Source organism: Schistocerca gregaria, chromosome 4, assembly GCF_023897955.1.
Source record: "Schistocerca gregaria isolate iqSchGreg1 chromosome 4, iqSchGreg1.2, whole genome shotgun sequence".
Lineage (NCBI taxonomy): Eukaryota > Metazoa > Arthropoda > Insecta > Orthoptera > Acrididae > Schistocerca > Schistocerca gregaria.
Genome location: NC_064923.1, coordinates 652451723 through 652472769, shown reverse-complemented (window position 1 = coordinate 652472769; position 21047 = coordinate 652451723). Strand labels below are relative to the sequence as shown.

Here is a 21047-nt window from a genome sequence, read left to right as displayed (position 1 = left end):
CAGCAGCATGGACTATCAGCTCGGAGACCATGGCTGAGGTTACCCTTGACGCAGCATCACAGACAGGAGCGCCTGCGATTGTGTACTCAACGACGAACCTGGGTGCACGAATGGCAAAGCATCTTTTTTTTCGGATGAATCCAGTTTCTGTTTACAGCATAATGATGGTCACATCAGTGTTTGGCGACATCGCGGTGAACGCACATTGGAAGCGTGTATTCGTCATCGACACACTGGCGTATCACCCGGCGTGATATTATGGGGTACCATTTGTTACACGTCTCGGTCACCTCTTGTTCGCATTGGCGGCTCTTTGTACAGTGAACGTTATATTTGAGATGTGTTACGACCCGTGGCTCTACCCTTCATTCGATCCCTGCTAAACCCTACATTTCAGCAGGATAATGCACGATCGCTTGATGCAGCTCCTGTTCGGGCCTTTCTGGATACAGAAAATGTTCGACTGTTGCCCTGGCCAGCACATTCTGCAGATCTCTCACCAATTGTAAACGTCTGGTCAATGGTGGCCGAGCAACTGGCTCGTCACAATACGCCAGTCACTACTCTTGATGAACTGTAGTATCGTGTTGAAGCTGCATGGGCAGCTGTACCTGTACACGCTATTCAAGCTCTGTTTGATTCAATGCCCAGGGATATCAAGGCTGCGGTTGTTCTGGGTACTGATTTCTCAGTATCTATGCACCCAAATTGCGTGAAAATGTAATCACATGTCAGTTCTAGTACAGTATATTTGACCAATGAATACCCGTTTGTCATCTGCATTTCTTCTTGGTGTAGCAATTTTAATGACCAGTAGTGTAATACCGTCGAAGACAAGTGTGAAAAGTTTCAAGAAACAAAGCAATGATTCGCGATAGTACAACCAAATGTGCATAATAATGCAATCAGGGATATAAGTAAAGCCCAGGAAAAGAGTTTCTGAGTAGTCTCTATGTATCAAGGAGAGGAAATAAGTAGCGATATAGAGATGTGTCAGTGAATTAGCAGCTGGTGCCGGATGGAAACAGCGGAGGGACTGCAAGGAGGGTGTAGCTGGTTGTAAATTAAAACAGCGGCGGAATTTTATCGGCTCGTGTCTCGTTCATTTCAGCACGCCACCACGGAACGCAACTGCGAGACGGCGCGGCGGTCGCGGAGTGCAGACTATATTTACGAGTTCGCGTGCTGCTAGATCGGTATCGCGGGCGCGCTCTCGCAGCATGGTGCCGAGATAGCACGGGGGCAGAGGTGCCGCTGGCGCTGACGAATGGGTCAGCGCTGGCAGCCAGCGGGTCGCGTCAGCACCACAGCCAGCGCTGCCCGAGATAAGCCGTCCGGCCGCTGCAACACCGGAGCGGGGCCCACGCTGCGACCGCTGGCCGCCGGGCCGTTAAAGGCTCACGGCGCGATAAACGTCCGCACCAGTCTAGGCGGTTTTCTTGAAACTTGTCCGCTGTTTTTGACACCTTAAAGGAGCCTCGGATGTAGTCGTTCTTTTACGATATATTGACTTAAAACCACGATAATTATTATTATCGACTTCGTGTAATGAAAATGACGCAAATCATAATACGGACACTCTTCTTTAACTTTTAACACGAAGTAAGTATTATTGCAGATAATCTGATATGTACCTACGGATATCCGCATCGGCGTGAACTTTTCTCTGCGCAGACGTCTGTAGATGGTCGAGCACTTGGGGACAGCAAGGGAAGTGGGGTCGGATGGGTAGGGCCCCGCATACGTCGTTACAATAGAGCCATAAACTCGAGTTGTAGACGGGTGTACTGCTTGGTTTAGCTAGATAATTATTACATTTTTATGTACAGTATATAGCCAACATTAGTTGCAAAAATGGGATCGTCAACTCAATTTGAAACCACAAATCACCTTTTTCATCTTTAGCTGCCTCAATATCAACGCGATGTAATCCCTCAACTTTTCTCCCTTTGGGTAATTCAACTGTGTCATAAATTTTAATTTAATGCCTCTCCGCAACTTCCTAGCAGATTAAAACTGCGTGCCGGACCGAGACTCGAACTCTGGACCTTTGCCATTCGCGGGCAAGTTCTCTACCAGCTGGTAGAGCACTTCCCCATTAAAGACAAAGGTCCCAAGTTCGAGTCTCGGTCCAGCACACAGTATTAATCTGCCAGGAAGTTTCACATCAGCGCACACTCCGCTGCAGAGTGAAAATCTCATTCTAATGTCTCTCTGTTATGGGTTTGGTGCAGAATAGTCCAAAGTTCAGAGCGAGATAAAAAAAAATCTTCAAATGTATGTGAAATCTTATGGTAATCCGTCCCTAAGCTTACACACTACTTAACTGAAATTATCCTAAGGACAAACACACACACCCATACCCGACGGAGGACTCGAACCTCCGCCGGGATCAGTCGCACAGTCCATGACTACAGCGCCCTTGAACGCTCGGCTAACCCCACGCGGCAGACCCGAGATCATTTCTATACTTGTCTTAATCATGATGATCATTGTAAAGGGAAAACTATTTTCTGCGAGTTAGAGGTGAAATTTTTTTAACGTCACATCTTATTTAACCTCCTCCTCTGATATTAGGAGGCCGGTTTTTCGTTCAGGCTGCACCACAAGTGTTAGGTAGGTGTAACACGACAGTCGTAGGTAAAACAGAGGGTGATTGTAATTAAACTTTCGCTACATCAGACAGAACAAACGAAAAATATTTACCGTATCGGTACCCAGTGTAAGTAGGCTGTTTAGGTTTTCTTATTGGTAACGCCGAATAGCGCTCGGTATGAAAAATCACTGGCTGTGCTGTGCGCAGTCTGTGTTTAGTTTGCATTGTTGTCTGCCATTGTAGTGTTGGGCAGCGGCAGCTGGATGCTAACAGCGCGTAGCGTTGCGCAGTTGGAGGTGAGCCGCCAGCAGTGGTGGACGTGGGGAGACAGATGGCGGAGTTTTGAAATTTGTAAGAATTGGTGTCATGAACTGCTATATATATTATGACTAGTGAGGTAAATACATTGTTTGTTCTCTATTAAAATCTTTCATTTGCTAACTATACCTATCAGTAGTTAGTGACTTCCGTAGTTTGAATCTTTTAGTTAGCTGGCAGTAGTGGCGCTCGCTGTATTGCAGTAGTTCGAGTAACGAAGATTTTTGTGAGGTAAGTGACTTGTGAAACATATAGATTAATGTTAGTCAGGGCCATTCTTTCGTAGGGATTTTTGGAAGTCAGATTGCGTTGCGCTAAAGATATTGTGTGTCAGTTTAAGCACAGTCGTGTATAAATTGTTCTAAGGGGACGCTTCACCAGCTTCGCAGGAATGATGTTCAGACTGTGCGCTGCAGGATTTGCGATGTTAGTAATGTTGGCAGGCCGGTGTCACCGAGAGGTTCTAGGCGCCTACATTTCAGCAGGATAATGCGCGACCGCATGTTGCAGGTCCTGTACGGGCCTTTCTGGGTACAGAAAATATTCGACTACTTCCCTGGCCAGCATATCCTCCAGATCTCTCACCAACTGAAAACGTCTGTTCAATGGTGGCCGAACAACTGGACCGTGACAATACGCCAGTCACTACTCTTGATAAACTGTGGTATCGTGTTGAAGCTGCATGGGCAGCTGTACCTGTACACGCCATCCAGACTCTATTTGACTCAATGCCCAGGCGTATCAAGGCCGTTATTACGACCAGAGGTGGTTGTTTTGGTACTGGTTTCTCAGGATCTACGCACCCAAATTGCGTGAAAATGTAATCATATCGCAGTTGTAGTATAATACATTTGTCCAATGAATACCCGTTTATCATCTGCATTTCTTATTGGTGTAGCAATTTTAATGGCCAGTAGTGTAATTGCGCACTACGTATACATCCCAGGCTTCAAACCAGTAGTGTAATTGAATGCCTCTCGTATATGCTACGGCTGGAAGTGTCGTATGTTTCACAGACTTTCGCTGAGATAGATGTAGATGCAGATGGGGACAGATCGCCTCTCTTCTGGAGGCGTATACGCGTTGCGAATATTTGAGACGATCTGAGCTGAAATCAGAGATAACTCTTTCGAAAATAAAAGTAATAACATGATGCCCGACCAGTGACATCCTGTTGAAGGAACAGGACATCAAGGAAGTGTGCAACAACTGTGGCTGCTGGTTTCTTAATCTCCAGCCGCCTTCAGCGAGTCGCGCTGTCTGTAGCTAATCCGCACTTCCCTTCCGTGACTTGTGTCGGGCGTTCCAGCTCGGGCGGCTGCCGCAGAGCGATGCGCTAGCGCGACATATCGCGGGCAGAACACGGACGTAGCTGTGGCACTGGCCCCGCATTACCATATAATCCAGCTGCGGCGGAAGAGACCGCTCCTTATCGGGCCGTGATCGCCGGCTGTGACGGACAGCCGCGCGCGCCGTCCCGCGCCATTATTCCGTTCCGTTCTCTTCTAGCCCGGCACTAGCCGCCGGCCCTTCGTTAGCCGAACCGACGCATGATGTATCGGCTGCGTTTGTCCTTTCGCAACGCCGCGCCGCAGCAGCGAACCTGCCGACGTTTCCATTCCTACGTAACGACGGCCTTTTACTTGCAGCGGGCTTCTCTGTGTGAATGGTCGCCCTATACATTCTCACCAGCGCCGTAGACGTTTCGTACAGTCCGAATGCTGGACCATCCAGCACCTTTGCTGCGTGCTACAATCCTGATGGCCCTCTAAGATAAACTGCCTTGCAAAAAAAAGTGTGACGCACCCAGAAGGAGAGGGTGAAAACGAAATGATAGTTCAGGGGCTGAGAGGGCGTGTGATGTTACTTCGGTGACTAATATATCGAGTCAAATTTGCGAATATCTTGGCAGGATGAGCCCACGCAACAGTATGATGTGACATCTCCTGTGGGCTGGATATATACACTGTTACGATTGTGTAAGATGTTATACAGATGTTGTATCCTCTCTTAAGGCAAGCTGGTCCACAGTTGTTGTAACTAGTCCTTGATATTTTGGATACTGACACCGGGAAGGAGCTGATATCCAAGGTGGTCTCACACATTATCGGGATCAGACAGCGGGATCAAGCTTGCCACAAGTCACGCATACATCTCATAGAGACACGTGCTGTTTGGACAAACATTATCCTCTTGGAAAATGGCACCATCCTACAATTGTGCTGTCTGAGTTCCCTTAATGACTACCAGCTGTGACCTGAAGTAATACCCGATGCTGCCCCACCTCATGCTTCAGGAGTATAACTGTTATGCCTCTCCAAAACATTGGATAAAGGCGGTATCTCCCCACGTCATTACCATAATTGCCTACAGTGGTCATCCAGAATAGAGCAGAACCGCAGTTCATCGCTGAACAGAATACAACGTCATTCATCAGCAGTCCATATTTTCTGGGTCAATGCACCACTCCAAAGGCAGCTATTTGTGTTGCTGTACCGAGGCTTAAGAGTTGCAGTTTCAGCAACCAACATCATATCGGTGCTCCGACCGTTCACCAGAAAGCAACCCAAGTGCCGCTAGTGAACATGGGCGCACAGACCTATTATCACCTGCAAGACCCCTGATTGGATTAAGATCCAGCTGTATCCTAACACCAAGTGGCATTTAGGGAAGCGTTCACGTTAGATCAGATCAGTTCTATCTGAATGAGTTTTTGTTCGCCGGGCACCAATCCCGCAAGGCCTCCACCAATCTAGATAGATAGTATTAATCACGTTATTTATTTATTTAGTGCCGACCGGTTTCAGCACATCGAAGGTGCCATCTTCAGGGCGAGCATAAGGTCGACTGCCAGTGACGTCACGTCCAATAAGGTGTGGCAGGATTAAGACTGTTGGTGTACTCAACGACGAACCTGGGTGCACGAATGGCAAAACGTCATTTTTCGGATGAATCCAGTTTCTGTTTACAGCATCATGATGGTCGCATCTGTGTTTGACGACATCGCAGTGAAGGCACATTGGAAGCGTGTATTCGTCATCGCCATACTAGCGTATCACCCGGCGTGATGGTATGGGGTGCCATTGGTTACACGTCTCGGTCACCTCTTGTTCGCATTGACGGCACTTTGAGCAGTGGACGGTACACTTCAGATGTGTTACGACCCGTGGCTCTACCCTTCATTCGATCCCTGCAAAACCCTACATTTGAGCAGGATATTGCACGATCGCATATTGCAGGTCCTGTACAGGCTATAGCTAAAATCCTAGACATCCTTAGTTCGTTAAAATGGCGTAACGGAAAGCTACATTTGTGGCGTGGGGATGGAAAGGTTCAAATGGCTCTGAGCACGATGGGACTTAACTGCGGAGGTCATCAGTCCCGCAGAACTTGGAACTACTTAAACCTATCTAACCTAAGGACATCACACACATCCATGCCCGAGGCAGGTTTTGAACCTGCGACCGTAGCGGTCATGCGGTTCCAGTCTGTAGCGCCTAAGCGCCTAAAAGCGCTCTGCCACCGCGGCAGGCTTGGGGGTGGGGGGGGGGGGGGGGGGTGGAGAGGGAGCAGTAGTCTTCTGACTGGTTAGATGCGGGTGCCAAGAATATCTCTCCTGTGCCACACTTTTTACCTTAGAGTGGCACTTACTCGCATTGCCCTCCACTGTCTGTGTCTTCCCCTATAGGTTTAGTCCACTAAAGCTCCTCAGGTACCACGAAAATTATTCCTTGATGTCTTAACCCACGTCTTGTCATCCTGTCCCTACTTCTTGTCATTCTTTTCCCCATTTGCTCCCCTTCCCGATTCTCCAGAGAACGTCCCCATCCCTTACCCTGTGAGCCACCTCTGCTCTAGCACCAGAGCTCATACCCGTCGACTCTGTTATTTATGAAGAGCGAAAGTGCTGAACCGTTTGCACCGGAAGGCTGGAGGTCGGCGCTTCCTTCTGCGGTGACTGACCGGCCGAACAGTCCCGATATGGCGGTCAGTGGTTGCGCGCCTCACGCCAGACCGCAGAGGATGGATCGCGTGACCCACCAGCAACGCGAGAGGAGTTCCTCCCTAGCTTCACCTCCTCAGCTGCTCGCAGCCATTCCTCAGCATTTCCTACCATACGTGGGAAATGCAACACTCTATAGCTACGACCTTAAAACGATAGCCAATCAGTGACGGGCACGTTGAAGTGCATGCGTTTAAAGTAACTGGCAGCTCTAATTGCCTGTTGTGCGAAAGAGAGCAATTACTAATTAAACTAGCTGAACATAATTGTTTTCAGCTGTACAGTCAGAACTAGGTAAACGTTACAGTCTTGCCCATATACTGTTACGTTACACGCGAATTTTATGCGACGTTTACTTCATCTACGTTGAAAGTGCCCTAACATCGTTAATTTGTTAAGATAATGAGCAGTACTGCCGAAACATTAATGCAGTACGATGATCAATCTGCGGTACTGTAAGGGGCAGTGTTATTAATAATAAAATTAAACGTCACGTGGTATAATGTTTGGTAATGTACAAAAAACATTAATGAACATGCACATTACACCAGCAAGCGTAAACTAAGACACTGAGGAAAAAAGAAAATAGAAATAATATTTTAAACATTATCTTTTTCAAAATTCGAATTTTTTACGGAAAATTCTCGAAATTCGTAATGCCAACGTCGTTACAAAGTTGACATCGCCGAAGGAATGAGTGGCACACCCTCTAGGACAAAACCGCAGTGCTGTCCGTAACTATAACGCGCATCTCTTACTTTTTTTTTTTTTCGCCTTCTGTTTAGCGTCTTAGGATTTTCTTCTTCTACCTTGGAAGCAATGACGCGTCAGATGGCCGAAGTAAGGAATCTATTGTGCGCGGTGTGGCACAGACGAAAACATCTTTTTCAGCACAAGAAATCTATTTCTATCCAGCACTCACTTACATTACTATTCAGTATGCATAGAGGGAAAGAATGGCACTCTATAGAAGGATGTGAAAAAGACATCGGTCTATCCGAAAGGTTCGTCACCAATTGAAAAAAAAAATCATAAAAATACACAGTGTTGCAATGGAAATGTTACTGAGATGTTTAAAACAAATTACGCACTTTCCCATGGCATCAAGCTCAGAATTGTTGAATAGGGTTCTAGTGAGGACTTGTGTCGAACAGACAGGCTCTTGGAGATTTACATTCTTGTAAATAGTAGCGACGAGAAACACACACTAAGGTTTACTTTGGACTATTTCTCGTCGTAACTCATAACCTTACACGCGATGTACAGACCAGACTTTGAAGGAACGCTCGTGTATCGAGATGCCTTTGTGTTCGTTATACGTTACCTCTATACCCGGCAGTACCGGATGTTTCAGATAATTTGTTGCTACTATATGGACCTTTACAGACATAGGCCTGCATACCGGAGCAGTTGGCGACATTCTTTTAGACCGCCTGTTGATTGCAGTGTTTATTCTTGGGCTACGTGATTAAGTAAACTCAATCGTTGGTGTGTATATCTCGCTGATCTGCCGGGGATCTTCCTGCTGGGGAGGACAGCCCGCAGGGAGCTGCGGTGTCCGAGTGGTTAAGGAGTTGGACTTGAAATCCAATGGGCTCTGCCCGCACAGGTTCGAATCCTGTCCGCAGCGAACATTTTTAATTGTCATGTACGTTTACAACATTCGCATACGAACTTATAATTTGCGGAAAATGAAACAAGCAGTCCTCTTGAAAACGTGTAGTTGGAAATTTCACTAATCTGTCGTAAGTGTCGAGAAACGATGCATTAAATGAATATCCTTTTCTGTGTAAGCAAATATTTTTGTCTTCAATAGGCACAACATTACAGGTTTTGAGAAGCCTTTACAACAAGCTGCAAACAGGGTGTTACAAAACATTATGACAAAAAATATAGATGCTATAGACAATCGTGCACTACTGAGTAAATCCATGCCTGGAGGCTGTACCTGTTTTAATCGGAAGAATGTGTTTTCAACGATACAACGTCGCACTCCGCTACCAATATCGAATGAATAACAGAGAGCCTCGTGGTAGACGGTCTTTCCTATGATCAGAGTGATCGCTGAATCTAACTCCTATGGGCTTCTCCCGGTGGAGTTACTGTGACTGATTAGTTTATGAAACCTTGGCGTAAAACTAAATTGTTTGACAACTCAAATATTTAAGAGATAACTCAGATATTTAAGAGAGCCCGGCAGGTATAGATTCATCTATAAAATACCAGCGTTGAGAATGATGATTGTTAGTCTGTACAACTATTAAGAGTTTACGTTACTACTTATATGGCATAAGTTGCGTATGCTACCAAAAAAAACTAAATATTCATTACGGACCATACGTTCCTCATAACAGAGAACTCAATCCAGGATTTTTTTACAACTGTATAACTTTAGTCATAAATGACTGTCAAAGGCTGTATACTACAGCCCGTTCCGCACATCGAGGCCGGCGAGGTCGAGACATGGCTGTGTGGGAAACGAACAGTTCCTGTCCATGGCTCTGTTCTCTGTGCGCTGCCCACACAACAGGCCATCTGATAACTGCCGGTTAATCCTTTCTGTCCTGTTCAGTACCACAACAGTAGCAGCGATGATTCCGAGAAAGATGACTGTCCGAAGAACATGATGAAAATCAGTATCTTACGGTAGCTACATCACTGTCGCTATTGTCTTACTGTGGAGTTTGTCGCCGCTGTTAAATCGCTGCACGTTCTTTGTTTTCTTTTGCCTCTTGCGATTAGATTTCTCTTGCCGTCCACATCTGCTCGTTAACGACCATCTCAGGATCGAGATAGCGTTCTATGAAAACGGCCAGCACCGAACTACTCTTATCTTACACAAGATGGACAAAGCCACCTGTTTCACTAGCTCACATTTACTATTTCTTCTTCCTTTTTGCTGCTTACGCAAGCTACAGATCGGATGCGTGAGCTCAAGTTCGCAATTTCTTAATTATCAGACGTCACTTAGTAAACGAAAAAAAAAGAGATTAAGAAAGGCGATGCTACCACTTGAGTGACCTACTTCAAATGGGTCAAATGGCTCTGAGCACTATGGGACTTCGCTTCTGACGTCATCCGTCCCCTAGAACTTAGAACTATTTAAACCTAACTAACGTAAGGACATCACACACATCCATGCCCGAGGCAGGATTCGAACCTGCGACCGTAGCGGTCGTGCGGTTCCAAATTGTAACGCCTAGAACCGCTCGGCCACCCCGACCGGCTCATGGTAGTAGCTAGTTGTTTATTAATTGCTCTTGCTTCTCGCAAACGGGTTGTGTAGGAACGTTCGTGGTAACAACCTATGTTATCACAGAAAAGAGACTCTGGAGCAATTGCGAACTCTAAGCATTCCGAAATGTATCTAGAACTTTCATACCTTTAGTACCATGCTCGACAATATTTTTTGAGGTGGAGGACTCGCATTGTGTTTAGCCATTGTTGTGGAAGGTAGTTAAAAAAAACTCAATAAGGCTTTCATAGTGGAGTGAGAAGATGCTGAATGCTTTTGACTTACAGGTGCGTCACTGCTTGTCATATTAGGTCAATGCCTACTTTCTCGAGCGACTGTAACCAACGTTACTACAAAGTCAATGGAAAACTTCCGGATTATACATTGAAAACGTAAGTAACGGAATTAAAGTGTATTACTTCGCTGTATGCTATTTTTAAGGAGGGTTTGATTTTTTTGGAACTATACGAAAAATCTGATTCTAGACAAATGCCGATTTTCTTTCATCAGGCCTGCCTTTCTTCCTCATTTTCAGTTTTCCTCCCCTACATCTTACATTAAGTGACGTTATCGGTCCGTCGATGTCTGTCTGTACACCTGATCTTCAACAAATGGGATTCATTTTTATTTCTTGTTCGGCAAGACACCTCAAAACAACATTGAAATTAATGTCATGTAACTGCTTTTCAGGTATGCAATTCGATAGTACTATCTACTTGGCGCACGCAGTACATCGTCAACGTTTATCGTCGTCCAAATTAAATTGTCAAGTGGATATGACTTCGCACGTCAGACGAAAAATGAATAACACTCGCATTATTTTTTCACACCATATGGTGATGACAGTTCTCCTTGCACAACTATGCTTCTCAAAAAGTATTAAAACTTCATAATTCAGTTGACGACTTAATTTAGTTTCCGTGAAGTCGAGAATAACTAGTGCAATTTTTTCGAATACTCAAACCTGAATCTTAAATTTGCTCCCATTGGCCGACAAATGTTGCTTTGATCCGGGGGGAGTACGGACTGTCTTCTAATGTTTGTACCAATAAACCGTTTCACATCCAATGAACAGCATGTGAGCAAGCGATGGACGATATGAGATGATTTCCGACAAGGCGTGAAGCCGCAAACCGCAAACCGCAGAAAGGAAAAAAGAAAGTTCAACTGCATTCTGCAGCTCATAACAAGTCAGTAACCGTTTCCTTATACCGTACCGCTTGTAGCCACAGAAATGTCATCTCGAGCGAGGCGATTGGTGTTTCGGAATCTACAGCTCCGAAACTGACCAGTCATTTCGCCACGCACACGTCCCCAATCTCTCTCTCTCAATTACTCGCGCACACACACACACACACACACACACACACACACACACACACACATACACACACACACACACACACACACACATTGGCGAGGACACAGAGTGAGAGAAGGAAATTAAATTTACGTTGGACAGCTTTAATTGAGTAGAGTGTTCGCACCTCACATTTGCGACAGCAATTGCTATACTTTTGTAATTCATGTAAAAGTGTTAGGTATGTAGATTACGTTACTTAACTGCCGTGTACAGTTATACTGTGGCATATGAAAATTTGGATGGACCTGCCACATCAAGCCCCGCTAAGAGTCAGAACATAATTGACTCCTTGTTTTCATCTTTACGATAGGCGTCACTCAAGGTCATTTTGCCGGAGCCTATCTGTGTGGAAGGGTACCAGAACCGTCCCCTACACGCATTCAGCAGGAAAAGAGTTCAGGGTCATGTCTGACCATTTTCCACTGAAGTTTCTTCGGTTTCCTTACATTACTTCATGTGTGGTCTGGAGCACCGGACTCCGTAGTTAAGCCCCCTAACGAACGATCTTGCTGCACCCTCGACTCTATGATGTGCACTACTAATCCTGGTGGTGAGAGAAATTTTCACCGCTAATAGTAGGAGGAAAGGGGGGGATATGCGGAGGCGAACAGTTCCCTATTGCCAGATTTTACACAACTGTCTTGGATTTAGCTTTAAACCACTTGACAGTGTCTTGCGTCATGGGGGCATGTGGCACTAACGACAGTGATTCTTCTGTCAAATGGGAACCTCCTTGGCGCTTCTCTACAGGAGTAGATTACGTACAGGCACCCTCATCATCATCCACAACACAAACCTGACGCAACCATCAAAATCACTTTCACTCAGCGGATACATATAAAACACAATTCTTGCCCTTGGCGAAGCAAAGACGCTATTATGCGAGGAGGATGAAACGCTTTCCCATTTAAGCGGCTAAATGTATCTCTCCAGAACTGCCAGGCAACACAGCCATACTGTCCATGGTGACCGGGATTTTCGTTGCAGCGATTGTGTTTCTCCGCTGTTTTAGTGTCCTCTGCTGTAGTCTATTGTGATCTGGCGATATCATTGGGACACCAGCTCATTCATTTCCCTGTCCGGTTAGTGTTTCCAGAACGCAGCAACTGCGACGGCCTTGTTATTTGCCTCGATCGAGACTGTTGTGCAAGCTCGTCCAGCAGAGGACTTGTGAGCAAGTGGCCCAGCTCTAATACTGTTCCGCACTTCCAGCACACCTCAGCTGGGAGGACGCCCCACTTTTCCAGGCCAGTCTTTCAACGGGACGCGCCCACGCTAAGACGACTGAACGATCTCCAAACAGGGTAAGGTTGATGGTTTCCTGGGGAAAGCTCTTCCTTTGTAGGGTATCCGGGGGGAGCTTATTCTTCCGATGATGTGATTCGACCTGTTGTTTACTCCAGTGGCGGTACAATTCTTTCTAGCTTTCAGTCGACAGACTGCAGTTTGATGATGGTGCAGCGGAAGACGGGGATTGTTGATCTACTTTGCCGTCTTAGCATCGGCAGCGACGGTCCTTTCCACAGTGCCTGCTATTCCAACAACCAGGTAGAATTTGTCACTGGGGTTGGCTTCATACATCCTGACAAGATCTGAACAGTCTCATTGACTGTAGTGTCAACCTGCTTGGTGTGAGCAGACGTATTCCACATATGTGAGGCGTACTGTGCACCTTACACACGAAGCAATAACAGAACTCAGAACGTGAGGACAAACTCCCCAGGTGGTGGCTGTGAGCTTCCTCAAAATATTGTTCCTTACACAGGCCCTCCTGACTGGTGTTATATCTGATATATCAGTTAGTACCTGCCTTCCTTCTCACCACTGCCTACTACTGTTAGGCACATACGGTTGCTGTCAACTAGTACGAGCCTGAAGATAATGTTGTTTCGTCATTTTTTAACATATAACAATAATTTGTTCCTTTATGCTTCTGTATTTAAGAATTCTCAATCGCCTGGTTCACTCATACATATTCTTCACATGAATTTCGCAAATTTTAATGGAAAATAGATTTACTTAGTTTCGTGTCAGATAACTTCAAAAAGTTCTGATTATATAAAATGTAAGCAGTAAATGCATGGAATATGAAATTTTCGTGCCGGCCGCGGTGGTATAGCGGTTCTAGGCGCTCAGTCCGGAACAGCGCGACTGCTAGGGTCGCAGGTCCGAATCCTGCCTCGGGCATGGATGTGTGTGATGTCCTTAGGTTAGTTACGTTTAAGTAGTTCTAAGTTCTAGGGGACTGATGACCACAGATGTTAAGTCCCATAGTTCTCAGAGCCATTTGAACCATTTGAAATTTTCGTATAAACAGTTTTGTGCGAGGTTATTGTCTTGCAAGTGAAATTATCGATAGCCGTTGGTATCAGAGAGCCCACACTGTTCATTAGGCTTGATTACGTCACAACCTGTAAAGGAAATGGGATGCAAGGCGCTAGTGCGACCAATTCCATTGTTCCAGAGTTACGATCCCTTGTCACGTAAGAATGAAAACAGACATAGAAGCAATTGACAGACGCGCTGCAAGGTTCATAACAGATCTGAAAAGCCCACGCGTAAGTGTCACAGAAATTCTCGCGGAACTTAAATGGGTTTTCTGAGGAGAAGAACGACGTTGTTGTCGAGAAACATTGTTCGGTAGATTTAGAGAACCTGTACTCGAAGAACAGAGTGCGACCAGTATGGTGGCACTATCGTATATCTCGCGTAGCGGCCATCAGGTTAAGAGAGACTAGGGTACGCACAGAGGCGTGTAGGAGGTCACCTTTCCTTCCCTCAACACGCGAAGAGAATGAGAAAGAAAATCGACAGTATTGGTACGATGTACCCTCTGCCATGCACTGCACAGTATCTTGGACGGTATATGTTTAGCTGATCCGCAGCTAGGGTGTGACAGTCAAACACATTCTCTTTACTGACAACTTTGTCGCAGTCGTGGCAATTGCTACGTCCTCGGCACGCAAGCGTTGGTTGTAGGCCTGTAAGAGGTTCGTGACTCAGGCGCACCAATGCTACAGCCGTGGACAACGCCCGGCGAGGCACACGTGAGTCACGCCCGGCGCTATCTCATCCTCGGCCACTCGCTTCCAACTGTCTTACAGCAAACACAACTGGCCGCTTCATCCCGCCGCTGTACTTTCCCCTCCACTGCAGTCTTAGTCTTCCAGATAGCGCTTGATAAAGCCAAGTCGTGACTCGGATATCGCAGCTCTTCTTCCGCGCATAGTCTCCACTGGAGACACATTGCAGTAAGGCCATGTCTTCCCTTTCTATCACCACTGCACTTGTTCCATCCACCGTTTGAATATTTAGCGAGCAAGATGCCGTGGCGATTAAAAGCTAAATGTCTCTGTGAGTAAAGTGTCTCGTATCCAACAGTCCCCCTCACGATTTACGGGGACTGTTCCGAAAATAAATTTCACCAAGTAAGGAAACAGATGAGAAGAGATAGATCGTTGCGGCAATGCCATGGCATACCGTGAGCTCGCCTTTAGTATTCGTGTGTCTTAGAACAGTTTAATAAGTCACAGCTGCAAAATACTAACGCGAATTCCTTACAGACGAATGGGAAAACTGGTTGAAGTGGACCTCGGGGAAGATCAGCTTGGATTCCGTAGAAACATTGGAATACGTGAGGCAATACTGACCTTACGACTCACCTTAGAAGAAAGATGAAGGAAAGGCAAACCTATGTTCCTAATATTTGTAGACTTAAAGGAAACTTTTGACAACGTTAACTGGAAAAATTCGGAGTAGGTATTAAAATCCATGGAGAAGAAATAAAAACTTTGAGATTCGCCGATGACGTAATTCCGTCAGAGATAGCAAAGGACTTGGAAGAACAGTTGAACGGAATGTACAGTGTCTTGAAAGGAGGATATAAGATGAACATCAACAAAAGCAAAACGAGGATAATAGAATGTAGTCGAATTAAGTCGGGTGGTGTTGAGGGAATTAGATTAGGAAATGGGACACTTAAAGCAGTAAATGAGTTTTGCTATTTGGGGAGCAACTGATGATGGTCGAAGTAGAGAGGATATAAAATGTAGACTGCCAATGGCAAGAAAAGCGTTTCTGAAGAAGAGAAATTTATTACCATCGAGTATAGATTTAAGTGTCAGGAAGTCGTTTCTGAAAGTATTTGTATGGGGTGTAGCCATGTATGGAAGTGAAACATGGACGATAAATAGTTTGGACAAGAAGAGAAGAGAAGTTTTCGAAATGTGGTGCTACAGAAGAATGCTGAAGATTAGATGGGTAGATCACATAACTAATGAGGCGGTATTGAATAGGATTGGGGAGAAGAGGAGTTTGTGGCACAACTTGACTAGAAGAAGGGATCGGTTGGTAGCACATGTTCTGAGGCATGAAGGGATCACCCATTTAGTATCGGAGGGCAGCGTGGAGGGTAAAAATCGTAGAGGGAGACCAAGAGATGAATACACTAAGCAGATTCAGAAGGATGTAGGTTGCAATAGGTACTGGGAGATGAAGAAGCTTGCACAGGATAGAGTAGCATGGAGAGCTGCATCAAACCAGTCTCAGGACTGAAGACCACAACAACAACAGAGGCTGGCCGTGGTGGCCAAGCGGTTTAAGGCGCTACAGTCTGGAATTGCGCGACCGCTACGGTCGCAGGTTCGAATCCTGCCTCGGGTATGGATGTTTGCGATGTCTTTAGGTTAGTTACGTTTAAGTAGTTCTACGTTCTAGGGGACTTATGACCTTAGAAGTTAAGTCCCATAATGCTCAGAGCCATTTTAACCATTTGAACAACAACAGAAGGTATGTGCTTCGACTGAACACTTCCGGAACAATAGAATTCACTGCATTTTTGCTGATGGCAAGGCACCTTCAGAAGCGGCAATAGTGTTCTATGTTCCTCAAAGTAAGGTGACAGGGCTCCTACTGTTCAGGATATCTCTCTTTTCCAGCGTTTGTCACGTCGTCCACAGGCTCCTAAACATTTGACAAGTGTATTTCAACTTTTTGTGTTATCGTTTACTGTCCGCCTTGATAGCTGAGTGGTAAAGCGTGACGGATTCCCGGCTGGGTCGGAGATTTTCTCCGCTCAGGGACTGGGTGTTGTGTTGTCTTCATCATCGTTTCATCCCCATCCTGCGCGCAGGTCGCCCAGTGTGGCATCGAATATAATAAGATCTGCACCAAGGCGGCCGGACCTACCCCGCAATTGGCCTCCAGGCCAATGACGCCAAACGCTGATTTCATCGTATGCTAACTATTTGTGTATCGTATACTCTGAGGCAGGCATTGACGACAAGCCCAGCATTAGACTAAACGAACGTGAAAAACCACGTAAAATGAGAAGTCACTTTGGTCACTTGTCGTCAATCCACCACACAAATTTGATCCTCACATTGCTCATCTCTCCATCTCACTACCTAGCGCATTGCGCATTAACTTTTAGGAGCAGGTCGTTACTGTTGACATACATCGAAAAGTTGCCCTAAAATTACGGATGATGTTGAAAGAAATCGAAAAGTTATGTGCCTTTTTCACATAAGGCAATATTTACAAATATGTCGGTAATTCTTAGCACCTTACAAACAAAAAGTCGGAAGTGTTTGTAAATAACCAGTTATACGAAAAATCATAATTTTATACAGATTTTATGGCGAGACTTTATTTAAACAAAGATCGTTGGTTGCAAAATGTATTAAACGTTTCAGAAGTTCATCGACCGAAAGATGGTCGTAACTTTGAAAACTGTACCTGGTACAGATGTGATTGCCCGGTCTTCGATCGAACCGTGGCATATTTTTGCTTGTACGTATTCATCGTTAACAGCCAACATAAAACCCAGTGTACCTGCTTGTTTCGTAGCAAGCAGCTGATACTATCCTAGATGTGTTCATCGAGTTGAGATCCGGTGAGGGCCGGCCGCGGTGGCCGAGCGGTTCTAGGCGCTTTAGTCTGGAACCTCGCGACTGCTACGGTCGCAGGTTCGAATCCTGCCTCGGGCATTGATGTGTGTGGTGTCCTTAGGTTAGTTACGTTTAAGTAGTTCTAAGTTCTTGAGGACTGATGACAACAGATGTTAAGTCCTATAGTGCTCAGAGCCATTTGAAACACTATGGGACTTAACATCTAAGTCATAGTCCCCTAGAACTTAGAACTACTTGAACCTAACTAACCTAAGGACATCACTCACATGTATGCCCGAGGCAGGATTCGAGCCTGCGACCGTAGCGGTCGCGCGGTTCCAGACTAAAGCGCCTAGTACCGTTCGGCCACACCGACCGGCTGCGCCGATAAAATGACGATATATCGGTATATCGACTAGTTTACAAAGTTCGATGATATATACTGACAATACATTTTCAACCGACATATCGATATAACGAAATTGCACAGCTGATTGCCGATATTTTTATTTTATATTATACTTTTTTCACAATTCTTGGTAAATATTTGAGGTTGTTCTTTTAGTGTGAGAATAAGTGTTACTTCTTTCTGAGCTTTCATCACGTCCAATCATTCTCTTTGACTGTGTGAAGAAAGTAGATGTGGCACAAAAAAGAAGTGCGATTGTACTAGGGGGTGGCGGTGTGAATGGAATAACAAGATTTCCGATGTGAAGAAATAGCACAGCAGTGTGCTGTTTCTTCACATTGGCATTCTTCAAAAACAGTTGCTGAAAGTGATTAACTATATTTTAAATGACAAGAATGGTCTTTAAGGTGGTCGGAGACGTGTGGGAGGAAATACTGACGTAATGGACGCTCGGCTCTACCAACAGAAACTACAACATTTAGTTTCACCATGCAATTTTGACACTACAACTGCCAGGTAGTTGGCGTTGGCAGAAATATAAAAATAAATAAATAAAAAAATTTAAAAAAACAAAACAGGGAAGTCCACATGGAGTATTCCGGACAGGGCCGATATGTGTCGAAACCGAAAGACAGACCCTTCGGACATCTTTTATTATTTCGGACTCTTACAAGCAGCTAATGTTTTTAGTACAGTGGTTATCTCCAAGCGTGAACGTGCATCGTTTTCCTTTCATTTCTTGCTCTAAGAGGGACTGGTAGGCTGCTAGCTTATTAATGTACAGAATATCTAACAATACATCAGTACGTAAATATACAGTTCTAAAATGGCAGTATACTTACAATGCGCGGCCGATATTTTTATAGGAAGGTACGTCAATATTTTCCGTCGGTATATCGATTTTCGATGCCTTTATACGATACATCGGGAGCTGATAGTGATACATCTTAAATATCGATTATCGAATTCTAAATATTTCTAAAAATATCGATTGTCCTGCAATAGTTACCAGGCGCCGAGCCAAAACAATCTGCCCCTTTGTCAATGTCGCTTTTATCCGTGCATTTCTCCATTTGCATACCCCCTTCGTCTCTGCTCCGCTTACATCCTTCCCTTGCCGTATGACGCGTCCACAATGCCAGGCGGGCAGCGGCATTCAGTCTCGCGATGGCCAGTGGTCATAATGCTTTGGCTCATCAGTGTATACACTGTGTTGTTTTCAAGTATCTGCAAAAGGTCACCATTAAAGAACACATAATTTGCACTGGCTGGCACGTTAGTTACTGCACTGACGTCGCTTATAAACAAGGAATAAAGTGACAGTGGTCGTCAAATTTCTTTAGTCAAGAGCCTGTACTTACATCGTGGGTTGGCACTTTGGGCTGCGTATTATCAGTCTTATTATTAACAGGTAACCTACATAAATCAATATGTTATGAACCCCCAATAGACCAACTACAGTAAGGGAGCGGTAAACTGGCCACCGGCCACCAAGTACTGATGGTTGAAAGTCAGCACTGTGCCGAACATCTCTTTGTCAACTGCCACCGAGCGAGGTGGCGCAGTGGTTAGCACACTGGACTCGCATTCGGGAGGACAACGGTTTAATCGCGTCTCCGGCCATCCTGATTTAGATTTTCCGTGATTTCCCTAAATCGTTTCAGGCGAATGCCGGGATGGTTCCTTTGAAAGGGTACGGCCGCTTTCCTTACCAATCCTTCCCTAAGCCGAGCTTGCGCTCCGTCTCTAATGACCTCGTTGTCGACTGGACGTTAAACACTAACCACCAACACCACCACCTCTCTTGTCAACTATTCTCTGTTTCAGATTGTTGCCACCATCAGCGACGGTAAAGCCGTGGCACCGTAATTGCCCGACCAAGTGTTATTATTTATTCTGCGTGACTGGATGATTAATAGATTAATAACAAAAAAAATGGTTCAAATGGCTCTGAGCACTATGGGCCTTAACATCTGAGGTCATCAGTCCCCTAGAATTCAGTGCCCTAGAACTTAAAACTATTTAAACCTAAGTAACCTAAGGACAGCACATATCCATGCCCGAGGCAGGATTCGAACCTGCGACCGTAGCATTTGTGCAATTCCGGACTGAAGCGCCTAGCACCGCTCGGCCACAGCGGCTGGCTCATTAATAACAGTAATTATATTTAAATTTAAATGCATTATGCAATATGATACTCGATCACAAATGTTTCCTAAATGTTTTAATGTCGTTTTTCTTCTTCTCCTTGCGTTGTATTACAACGGCCTTAATTTAATTTCATATTACTTGCTACCGTCTCTGTATTGCGCTTTCACAAAGCCGTAAACCTTCCGTACGAAATTTTTACCATAGTAAATGACCGGTACTAGCGACGCATCCCCTTAAGTTGTCAGTACTGGATGACAAACAATAAAACTTTCTCCTCTCACATCTTCTAGCACCGTAGTGGCCGCTCTACTTACCCCTCTGCCCCTGAGATATCTGCCAACTTTTCTTAGTTCACGGCCGAATTCACCAACGCCTATTAATATTCAGCACATCTTAAAATATTACTGCCTCTGTAATTATTTTTGTGTATTACTGAGCAAGAAAGCTACACTTGTGACGTTTTTGGATTCGGCTGTTAGTTGTTGGATGTATGTTGTTATGAAATTCGGCTGAGAAACATAGGCCACACGAATACATGACTCGGGCCGCAGCTTGATGCCCACTGGTCTACGACTTTTTGAATGGATGATGTATTCATATTGTGTGTACAAACTGTATAGTGGCCGGGCGAGATTAGACAAGCGGTCTCCGGCACGGTAGCTCAGCGTGTTCGGTCAGAGAACTGGTTGGCCTCTCTAATAAAAAAACTGAGTGGAAGGATCAACTAACGATCTTGAAGGGATGTCATGTGACGTCCGCAACAACCAAAGACAACGGTCAACTACGAATAAAATGCAAAAAAATAAATAAATAAAAAGCGGTATAAGGTACTGCAACGACCAAACACAACGATTAACAACGAACAAATTGCAAGAAGAGAAAAAGCGATCTAAGGCGCTGCAGTGATGGACTGTGCGGCTGGTCCCGGCAGAGGTTCGAGTCCTCCCTCGGGCATCTACATCTACAACTACATCTACATGATTACTCTGCAATTCACATTTAAGTGCTTGGCAGAGGGTTCATCGAACCACAATCATACTATCTCTCTACCATTCCACTCCCGAACAGCGCGCGGGGAAAACGA

At 45.2% G+C, this 21047-nt stretch overlaps 1 protein-coding gene and 1 non-coding gene across 2 annotated transcripts in view; both read left to right on the top strand.

Moving 5' to 3' along the window:
- The window catches only part of LOC126267391 (papilin), a 1111154-nt gene that overhangs the window by 371673 nt on the left and 718434 nt on the right, over positions 1-21047 (top strand). The window lies entirely within an intron of this gene.
- Trnas-uga (transfer RNA serine (anticodon UGA)) lies at positions 8466-8547 on the top strand. Its single transcript has one exon. It is a non-coding gene; the product is annotated as a tRNA-Ser (tRNA).